Here is an 11,539-nt window from a genome sequence, read left to right as displayed (position 1 = left end):
CCAGTACAGAATTGAACTCGGTGGCTTTAGGTGCGTACACTCCCATTCTTGCTAGTCTAAGTGTCGTATGCAGAACTGCAGCATCAGCATCACCTGGGAATTTACCAGAAAAGCAGAATTTCAGGCCTCACACCAATCCCACTACATCAAAATCTGCAGTTTGAAAGACCCCCACGTGGTTCTGTTGGGCAATGAAGCTTGAGCAGCACAGCTTCATGTACCATTTCTAGGAGCACCTGTGTGAACTCTTCCTTACAGAAGAACATTTTGTTCTTCACAGCTGCATGATCTTGGCAAGGGAGAGTAGCCAGGACTAGGACCTGAATTTGTCCAATTTCCAAACCTCCACGCTTCTCATTGTGAAGGATTATCCATTGCTACTGTTAAATAGCTACATGCCTGATCCTTTGCTCTCCCACGTGTGAAATGATGGCTAATCACACCTAACTCATAAAATTCATGGTAAATTCATGGGTAATGTATCAAGTGCCTTATCCAATACATGCCTAGCAAGTAATGGCTACTGATGATGCTATAAAGAAAAGTCATGATAAATAGGTGATAATAATAATCCTAATGATGTAATAAGTAGCAGTAATAGCAAAATGCTCATGCATTTTAGAGGTGATAGGAACACATGGCTGTTGTAAGAAGTGGTGGAAGACAAGTGTTTTTTGTTTTGTTTTGTTTTTTAGGTCTAGCAAGCAAATACACTTGTCAGAGAAAGGGAGGAGAAAGCATCCCTCAATGGGGCACGATCACAATCTTTTCTCTTCCGAATCTCCATCTTGTCAGAATTTGCTGCACTTTGCCTGTTCCAGCTGCTGGGGCCAGGATTCAAAATGCAGACAGCCACATGGGATCAGGCTTCCTTTAACCAGAAGGCCCAACAAGTGTTGAAGCTTAAGGTAAGGCAAGGAACAAGAAAAATAAAAGATGAAATGAACCTGTGTCTCTGCTACTAATCAGAGACATTTCCTACGAAGTCTCATGTCTCTTCATTTGTGGAACAAAGCTCTAAACAAGGTTGGCTGCCTGAATGACTCCTAGGAAGACAGGGAGTAAAGCCAGCCCAGGCTGCTGTGGTCAGAGAGAATAGGCAGCTTGGTCTAAAGCAGGGGATTTAAGAAGATGCTGCACATAGAGAATTAGCAGTCCCTAGAATAAGCTGGTGCAGACAAGGGTGTCCCAAGCATTGTCAAGAAGGTACACATAGCAGCAACTCTTGTCCTAAGTGGCAGAAATCCAATTAAAATGCTCTAAACAAAAGAAAGTTTTTATTAAAAGGATATTGACCAGAGGCCATCAGGCCTCATGGTGGTAAGGCGCTGGACTCCCACATGGCTTAAAATGCATGCTGGGCACATGTGCATGCATGCCCAAGATCCTGGGAGGAGAATGGAGGAGCAGGATTGCAGCGTGACCATCACCTCGGGGGGTGATTTCTCACTTTCTCACTGTTTCTGTCTCTGTCTCTCTCTCAGACATGTGTATGGGCCCTAAGGCAGAAACCTCTAAAAAGAAAAAAAAAAAATGCTCTAAGTTAGAGCCCCAGGTAATATAGTGGTTGCACCGTTGGTTTCCCACATGGCCAACCATGGTTCGAGTCCTGAACCTGGAGGCTTGACATTCATGCAGGGCACATATGCATGCATGCCCAAAATTCTGAGAGGAGAATGGAGGAGAAGGAACTGCAGCATGGCCCTCCTCACTGGCGGATGGTTTCTCATTTTCTCTCTCTCTATCTCTCCAGTGAGTGCATATGCCCTGTAGCAAAAATCTCTCAAACAAAACAAAACAAAAAAACTCTCCCTAAGTTAACCAAGCACACTATTTTGCGTAAGATTCTCTCAGTTTTAGCACTGAGTGTTCCATAACCTGGAAAATCTCTTGGCCCGTGGGCAAACTGGAATAACTGCTCATCCCAGCCCAGTTTTTATACTGCCCTCTTCTAATTCAGCATATAAAATCATTGCTCTTAATTCCCTTGGGACCAGCAAATGGTGTAATGTTTGTACTTCCACATAGTTGACCGCGGTACGAGTCCCAGATTTGGTGGCTTACAGCACGCCAGGCACATGTGTGTGCATGCCCCAAATCCTGAGAGGAGACTAGAGGGGAAAGGAATGCAGCCTGGCCATCCTCCCTGGGGGGTAATTTCTCACATTCTGTCTCTGGTGACCACACACTCCCTATAGCAAAAGTCTCTCCTAAAAAAAAAAAAATATATCTTAAGTTCTGTTTCTTTATATAATTACTCCAAATCCCTCTGTCTATCATGGGTGGATGACAATGACAGATCTTTCTCCCTTAAGATTATTTTCTTAAGGAAAACAAACATGGCCACAAATCAAGAGACAAAAACCATTAATTAGGAGAAAACAACATTATGAGGTAGGTGCATTCATGCCATGTTTGTATCGGTTTCCTCCTAGCTACGGCACTCATAGTTTTATGTACAAACACCAGAACCAACCTGAAAATCTTCCAGCATGTGCAGAACAAAAATATCAGGCTAGAACAAATAAGCAATTCTGGTGTGGGAATGCAGTCTGGGATTTGCCCTTTCAAAGGGCAGCGGTCTAACAGCTTGTTAGTTAGCCTTTTTAAAGGCCAGCAACCAGGAAAATAGACCACTGGGTGGGGGTCACTCCACAGAAAACAAGCCACGTTCCTCTGGCGATTTGCAATGCAGTAAGAAGCTCCTCTCCAAGAACAAAGCTACTCATTCCTGGTCAGGGGCACCAGAATGGAATTTCAAAAATACTGCTGTAACTCTAGAAAGGCTTGACCTGCAAGCACCTTTTTCAGATTATATTCTAGGGAAATAAACCAAGTTACTAGGAAAAATATTTATATGCAAAAGGGTTCAATTCAAGCCTATTTAGAATCTTAAAATGAACTAAATGTGTAGTCAAAACAGAATAATTACATAAATGGTAGTACACCTGTAGAATAACTACCATGAAAATAAAAGTAATATTTGAGCAAGATAGTTTACTCTGTACCCTACATAGCCCATCTCACTGAATCCTTACAATAACTCCGTTAGGTAGGCATTATTTCCCATCCTCATTTTATTCATTAAGAAATAGCAGCTTAAAGAGATTAAGATGAACGGCCCAGAGTCACCAGCTCATAAATTGTGGGAAGAGAATCAAGGTCTTATAGATTCCAGACCCTGAATTTATCTGCTCTGTAATACATTTAAAAACTTTTTTTCAAATATGAATAGGAAGTGAACAGAATATTCGCCATTCTTTCCCGTAAGAGTCGTATTTGTTGTAGCCCAGACTCGGCCTATATTTTAATAGGAAGTATTTAGGTCCTATAGACAATTATTTCTTTCATTAAACATAGTATTTGAACAACAACAATGACTACAAGTTACATAGCCTAATATTAAATATTGTAGCTGAATTAATCTAAAACAGCTGTCTACAATGATCAATTTCTAAAACTCGTTTTTACAGTTTCTAATTTCTCTGGCCGGTGTAGAATATGCCTCTAGATTTTATTTTACTCTCCATTTATCCTCTGTTTGGAGGATATATTATCTTTAAATAAGAAGGCAAATGTTACTTGAGCAAAGGCGAGGGACACATTCTGTGCCCTTTATACAAATAATTTTAAGCAATTTGACAGATAGAGTGCCATTACATCATTTTAGATACTAATGGGCACAATAATTCTTCCACTTCCTCATGAACGAGAGCTCCGAAATGAGACAACGGAGTAAAAAGAAAATGTCAAGTTATTTATGGCTTCCATCGCTGCTTTATGACTCACAAATGGAAGGTGGTCCCCCTCTGTGGAGCCACATGTGGAGCCTGACCTTGTCTATAAGGGGTATTTATTGTTGTCATTGTTGTTGTTGTCGTTGTTTTGCCAACCTACATCTTCTTCCACATCTTCAGGTAACCCTACTCAGAGCTGACTTGAGAACCACCTTTCCCTGATCTTAATGTTCGTGGTTCACAGAGACGGACTCATCGCAGCCCTCAGGGTAGTCTTTTGATAAAAGCCAACATAATTAGAGCCTCACATCTTCTTGCCACAGACAATTCGGAATAGACACTTGACAGATGGCAGGCTACTCAGAGGCCACAACATTCAATTCTCAGGCTTTTGATAGAACGTTTAGAAAAAAGAAGATATTCCTCCTCAGAGCTTGGCAAGTTTATAGGAAAGAAGTGCAGAGCTGCTGCAACCACAGAAAGTTGACTGTCTCTACATTCCCCTCGATGGCTGGTGCTGAACAACAGAAATCCTGACCATAGTAGAAGGAATATCTTATTAACTTAATAATCTCCTTCAGTAACTGTGAGAATTAAAATAAGGTTATGCTCTGGAGGAAAAAACTACTTTTCAACCAATAGAAATTACTGTTAGCAACTTATCAATAAACAAATATTCAAACCAAACAGAGATTTTCTTCTTCATCATTGCCTGTCATGTAAAAACAGAAAAACCCTAGTGAATTAACAAAGCAAGCATCAAAATACATTTGTATCTTTCTCCCTAGCCTCCACACTAGATTATATTTATAGATCTGAAAATTCATTTTGCATAGAAGTTGTCAAGTGTTTGCACTGAACTGCAAACTCAAAAGTGTTAAAAAAAAAAAGAAAACAGTAGAGCCAGGGAGGTGACAGGACGTTAGAGGTCATCTAGCCCTTTAGGAAATTTTCCCAAGCCTCACAGTTAGTTGATGCGAAGAAAATCTGGTCTTTACACCCTCAAACCAGTGGACTTTTCATAGCATCAAAATATTGTATTCTGCCGCTGAAGCAATCATCTTTAAATATAAAGTTACCACCTACACATGAAGCATACATTGTGAATGTGTTTTTATTTTCTGCAAAACACAGTTTTGTCATGTTTCTGGATGCCTCCCTGAATTAGAACAGGGTCCCTGTGCTTGCAACACACTTTCCTTTTCTGTCCTTGCAGAACTGTGAGTTGAGTCCTATTTTAGGTCTCACCTGAACCTTTCTCTCTCTGACTTCTGCCACAAGCAACTTGTTCATCTGCTGCATTACTTATGCTATTAAGTAACAGGTCTTTGTGAGTGGGTGCATCTGTCTATTAGGGTGTGAGATATTTATTTGCTTCAGAGATATTCCCACCCAGTTAGTAACACAAACTGTAGTACACAGTTTGTGCCATACATTTGTTGGCTATTAATAATTCTATGATGATGACTATTTTATGCTAGGAACTATCATAAATAACATAGTAATATAATATAAATGAATAATATAAACTATTTAGACAGTCATCAAATTTAATTTTTATTATCAAAATCCTCATGTTGGGGACCAGTAGATGGTGTAGCAGTTATGTCACTGGACTCCCATATGGCCAACCGTGATTCAAGTCCCAGACCCAGTGGCCTACAAATGACACTGGGCATGCGTGTGTGTGTGTGTGTGTGTGTGTGTGTGTGTGTGCATGCCCAAGATCTGAGAAGGAGAAGGGACTGTGTCATGGCCATCCCCCCAGGGGAGTCAACTCTCACTTTCCCCCTCACTGTCTCTGTCTCTCTCTCTCTCTCTCTTTCTCTCAGGTGAGCACACATGCTCTAAGGCAAAAACCTCTACAAAAAAAAATAAATAAATAAAATCCTCATAAGAAAGAAAACTGAAACACAGGTTACAGAGCTAGGAAGAGTCAGAGTTGGGATTTAAGCCCCAAAATCATGGCTCATTATTTTGCCCCTATAAGGAAATGTCTCAATGCATAATTCTGAGTGTATCATGTGATATCCGGTTTGAGACTATGAAATTTAGTACACATAGTATAGATGATAACTTAATGCAAATAGAAGTGTGTAGGAAATCTCTCATATCCTCTGAGAAGTATGTATGATGTTTAATTAGCATATGCTAATACACACTAGATGACCAATCACTGTTTGTTAGATGAGTGGATTCATGGGTAAATAAATGAAGCCAGCAATAGCTACAGAAATTGAAAAAGAATGGTTTACACTCATTTGGAATTATGCTTGGAAAATATATTATTACATCTTCCAGATTCTTTATGTTTCTGGTTGCTATGCATCCTTTGTATAAGATAATGAGGTTACGAGAAGACACCTTCATAGCTACTGAGAACTAGTGATTTCAGAGGAAGAGGAGAAATGAAGATTTTCTACTGATAATTCAGCCTCCAGCCTACATACTCGCGTAGAGAGACAAGGGAGCAGGCCTCAGAAGACAACTTTATGGCTACTGAGAACTAGTGATTTAAGGGGAATAGGAGAAATGAAGATTTTTCCACTGATAATTCAGCCTCCAGCCCACAAACTCACATGGTAGAAACACTGTCTACCACTGTCTCTGTCTCTGTTTTCCCTCTTTTTTTAAATTTTTCTTTTTAAAAATTTTTTAAGGTAAAGCAGTTTCTTGGCTTTCAGCCCCTCCTTTCCTTTTATCTTGTTAATAATGCCCTCTCCCCCTCTCAACCCAGGAGAAGCAAGGAAGCAGGCCTCAGAAGACACCTTCATGGCTACTGAGAACTAGTGATTTTGCGTGGCGTGCTTGCATGCCATACGGTTTTCTAATTTTTGCTTTTTGAAAAGAAAATATAATAATATTTTTAAAGTTTTTAAAATTTTTTTCTTCTCTTTTTCTGTTTCTTGGTTGGTTTTGTTGCTGTTGTTTCTCTCTCTCTCTGTTTCCTTTTCTGCATGCTCCTGGATGCTCAGATTGAACTTCAAGTTTGGGAAGAAACACACTTTCCATCAGATGACTAGAAATCACTGCAGGACCACAAGAAATATGGCAAAACAAGAAAATACCTCTCCTCCAAGGGAAAAGAATCACTCCTCCTCACCCATAGACAGCTCAATGGAAATCATGGAAATGTCTGATAAAAAATTTAGAACATTCATAATGTCGAAGCTAACAGAGATGGAAGAGAAGAGAGACAATGAACTGCAGAAGAGAAAGGAGAAAGGAGCTGATGAGTTCCGGGAGGTGAGGAAATTCTTGCAAGATCTAAAAGAGGAATTACACGCTTTACAAAAGAATCAAATGGAACTGTTAGAGGTGAAGACTATAATACAGGAAGTCAAAATCTCTCTTGAAAGTATTCAAAGCAGACTAGATCATACAGAAAATAGAATCTCGGACATAGAAGAGAAAATAGCTGGTCTAGAGAAATCCACCACAAAGACTGAGGAAATTGCTCCAAAATTTGAGAACAATATGAGAAATCACCCCCCAGGGGGGATGGCCATGCCACAATCCCTTCTCCTCCATTCTCCTCTCAGGATCCTGGGCACGCACGCACACATGCCCGGTGTGAGTTTAAGCCACCGGGTCCAGGACTGGAACCGCGGTTGACTACGTGGGAGTCCAGCAACATAGACACAACGCTAACTGCTGGTCCCTCTCCAAGACACATTATAGCCAGACTGGCCAAAACCACAGACAAAGAAAAGATACTAAGATTGGCAAGAGAGAAACAACAAGTTACCTACAAAGGATATTCCATCAGACTAACAGAAGTCTTCTCATCAGAAACAATGTGAGCAAGGAAAGAATGGGAAAATACATTCAAAGAGTTAAGGGAAAAGAAATTTCAACCGAGTATACTGTACCCAGCAAGATTATCCTTCATGTGGGAAGAAAAGACAAAAACATTCTCAGATAAAACCTGAAAGAATTTACCAGCACCACTACTATTTGAACAGAATACTAACCTGTTTCCAGGTTTTAAGTTTTAAGCAAATTTCCTTACCAATTCAAAACTGCTTTTCTTGAAATTACCAGCTGAACTTGCTATTGAAAGTAGTTAGATTATTTAAGAAATTATGTGATCAATAAAATGTGAGGGGAAAGGAATGGAAGAAACTGTAGACACCAGAGATAGTGTGAAAAGAGAGTGAGAAAGGGCAGAGGGCCAGACATAGGGGTAAATATAAATAAATAAATAAATAAATAAATAAATAAATAAATAAATAAATAAATAAATATCTGTGTGTGTGTGTGTATATGAGGAAAAAAAAGAAAAACTCTAGCACATATACTCTGTGGAATATTACTCACCACAAAAAACAACAAGACATGGGTTTTTGACAAAAAGTGGATGACTATGGAAGATTTACTGCTGAGTGAAGCAAGCCAGGCTGTAAAGGAGAGACATTGTATGTCCTCACTTAATATAAACCAAGTTTCTGTACTCTATGACTGAAACCAAATGACTAAAAGATATAGAAACACAGTAAATGAAATACCAGATATAGTGCAGGAAGAGCATGGGTGAAGGAATACAGTCTGAGGAAGAACATTAAAAAGAAAAATGGAGAGGCAAAGCATTAATGGGACAAAAAAATGGGGTACTATCTGTTGAAGATAACTTTATAGTATTATCAACTGGACTGGGGAGAAATGTAAACATATTAGAATATTCACTTTGCAAATTAAATGATGTGTTTGAATATATAAAAGTACCTGAAATAAAATAAGATAAATTAAAATAAATTTAAAATAAATTTTAAAAACATATAATGAGGTTACAAAATTTTGAGAAAAGTTTACAGAAATATAAGCATTGAGGAGTGAGGGGAACTTTCTCTCTCTCTCCCTCTTCAGTGACTTCATGGGCCCTATAGCAAACTGAAAAAAGAAAAAGTTTAGAGGCCAGCAGGTGGCATAGTAGTTATGTCACTGGATGCCTACATGGCCGACTGCAGTTCGAGTCCCAGACCTAGTGGCTTGAAAATCACCCAAGGAAACTGCACATGCATGTCCAGGATACCAGGAAGAGAATGGAGAAGAAGGGACTGCAGCATGGTGATTTCTCATTTTCCCTCTCACTGTCTCTACCTCTGTCTTTCTCCCCAGCAAACACAGACACCCTATGGTAATAACCTCTTAAAAAAAAAAAGTTTGTTATTTCTTTGCATTTAAAATCTAATCTACTCTTTAGACATATCTCACTAGTCTAGCATAAATCCACACTGAAATGTTACATTAAAAAATATGTCAACATGATATTAAGTGTCCATGTCACTCTTCTGTACATCATTCAATGAGTTTTTCTAGATACAATTTTCTGATTAAAAATTATTACAAGTGGAGCTGATTAAAAATAAATTAAGAGTAAACATGCATAGATTGTTTTCTATTCTGATCTCACTCTGGTGGCCATATTGGTGGAACCTTGATAATTTACATGAAGCGGTTGAGAAATCTTGGTTCACTGAATTGAAGTCATGATGACCACCAGTAGTTGCATGATTCAGGTAACATTTTGTATTATCCAGGATAGACTTTCATGATTATAATCAAATATCTGACATCTACATGTCTGCCACATTCTGGGGACACAGATGTTTTTCAGGCTCTTCGACAATTTATATAAAGTTGCTATTTATATTTGGAATCAAAGCAAAGTTTTTACTTAAAACTCACAAGAAAAAATTTAAAGCTTTTCACAGTATTTCACCTTTACACACACAAATGCACACACACACACTAAAATGTAAAAATCTGTGATTTCTTCTAGGAGTCTGATAACTCCAAGGTCTCCCTCAACATCACAGAAGACTGCATAGTGGGAGCAATATCTTTCGTGTCAAAAATAATTGCTCTTTGGTTCGTCACTGAAGTTAGAAATCAACGTATTTTAGAGCAAGTTTCATTTATCTGTAAGTATGACTGCGTGCATTTGACACTTGGAAAGTCAATCTGACCCAATGAAACTTGCTAATATTTAATTATAGCAAATCAGCTTAAATCCATACACCTCAGATTCTTTTCCCCAGAGGTTGTTTTATTTTCCCAGAGAATTTTTTTCCACTCATTCACTGACATAAATGGAGCATATTATTTGGTGGCAGTTGTCATTGCTGCTGCCGTTTCTTCCCAAATGATGTATGTTAACATGGTAATTTAAAACACAGAGGAAGCTATCGGCAGCATATCACAGGTATTTAGAATCATAAGGAGCTTTATTAGTTAGGAAGTTTGGCCTCTCTGTGCTTTTATTTAGTGCTGCAAAGTCTGTATATTAACACTTTAAAAACAAGAGTAAGCATGTTCTTTAGAGGCATAAGTTCTGTCTCAAGCACCCCTAGCTCTCTCATTCTCTGAGTTCTTAGCAGTAAATAATGTGCAGCATTAAGATACACTAGATGAATATCCTCTCCCCAGAACAATTAGGATGACAAATACCCATCTCCCTGCTGACCACCGACGACATGATAGCCTCAAGTTGCGACAATTCCTGTGTCCTAATTACTGCCAAGAAGAGGTCAATATCCACTCTGCTAAGATTATTATTGTGGTTTTTGGCAGACATGCTTTACAATCCAAGTAGGTATCCTCAATCACCGTATGCAGCCAATGAGTCAGTTCAGACATAGGAGGGATCCAGGCTACTGTGTAGCTTAGAGGAAATGGAGAGTGTACTCGCACCTAGTGATATAAACTAAACACGCACAGTGTCTGTGCTTGCCAACATTTAACAGCCAGCCCTTCAGAAGAGAGTAGTGATGAAAGAAGGACCATTTTGTGTATTTGCCAATTTCTATGCTGTAAATACCCCCACCGTCACCTATTTCAAACTACCAGCCTGATGTTAATGGGGTCGCAAAATGATTACCCTTATGAGCCAGTGTAAGCCTACTGTAGAACACTACACAATACATACCAAATACTTCTACAAAGGGGAATATTATCAATGAGGTAAATGCTACAAAGAAAGGAATGTTAGTTCAAAGAAGTGCATAGCAGGAGTATTTTACCTTAGCAAAAAAGTCAATAGAGGAATAGCAGGTGCTGGATCTGCCCTTTATACACACATACTCTGGATCCCAGGGACAGTCACCACTTCCTTATACGCTAATAGCAATCTACTGCAAACACCGGAGACTTTCCATCTGAGGGCTTTCTTTCAGCCCACATGTGTGGCACTCAAGAAGAGTCAAGGATTAATGCCGCTTTAAGCAGCCCTCATATAATGAGTGAGAATAGGAGGACAAGCACTCGCGCCCCACTGTCCCCAGATGGACTAACTCTGAAACATGCCCCAGAACACCTCTCGGAAGGCCAGGCAGGTTTAAGCCTCAAGGGCCACCATGGTAACTTGGTCATTAATGCTCCTACATGGAGGCATCCTCTCCTTCATAGTATACCTTGCTCCCTCTCCTAAGAGATTGCCTTAAATCAACTCCCAAGTAAACCATATGCACTGCAAACCTTCATCTAAGCCAGACTTTTCTAAAGAAATAGGAAATGAATCTGAAGAAACAGTAGTAGTAGAAGGAAGAATGGGTAGGCCAGATTGAGGGGAAAGTATGGGAGGTACACACAGACATGTAGTCCACTGCAGTATGACATTTGGGCTCCTAAAATGTCACCATCTTATACAAAACCACACTATAAAGATTACAGGGCTGATGGAGGTAAAGGGTAAAACTCTCAAAACTTTATGAGTAGCATACAAAACAGACAGGAAACTAGCAAAAAAATGATAGCATAGTTTAATACATGTTTAATGCATATTTATGTTTACTGCAAATACA

The sequence above is a fragment of the Tupaia chinensis genome, unplaced genomic scaffold (genome assembly GCF_000334495.1).
Source record: "Tupaia chinensis unplaced genomic scaffold, TupChi_1.0 Scaffold000235_1, whole genome shotgun sequence".
NCBI classification, from domain to species: Eukaryota; Metazoa; Chordata; class Mammalia; order Scandentia; family Tupaiidae; genus Tupaia; species Tupaia belangeri.
This window is presented reverse-complemented; position numbering follows the sequence as displayed.